This window comes from Physeter macrocephalus, chromosome 14 (genome assembly GCF_002837175.3).
Source record: "Physeter macrocephalus isolate SW-GA chromosome 14, ASM283717v5, whole genome shotgun sequence".
Classification (NCBI taxonomy): domain Eukaryota; kingdom Metazoa; phylum Chordata; class Mammalia; order Artiodactyla; family Physeteridae; genus Physeter; species Physeter macrocephalus.
This window is the reverse complement of record NC_041227.1, coordinates 122,084,702-122,085,036: the sequence shown is the minus strand read 5'-3', so window position 1 is coordinate 122,085,036 and position 335 is coordinate 122,084,702.

Here is a 335-nt window from a genome sequence, read left to right as displayed (position 1 = left end):
TATCACCTCACACCAGTTAGAATGGGCATCATCAGAAAATCTACAAACAACAAATGCTGGAGAGGGTGTGGAGAAAAGGGAACCCTCTTGCACCGTTGGTGGGAATGTAAATTGATACAGCAACTATGGAGAACAGTATGGAGGTTCCTTAAGAACTAAAAATAGAATTACCTTTTGATCCAGCAATCCCACTACTGGGCATATACCCAGAGAAAACCATAATTCAAAAAGACACATGCGGGCTTCCCTGGTGGCGCAGTGGTTGCGCGTCCGCCTGCCGATGCAGGGGAACCGGGTTCGCGCCCCGGTCTGGGAGGATCCCACGTGCCGCGGAG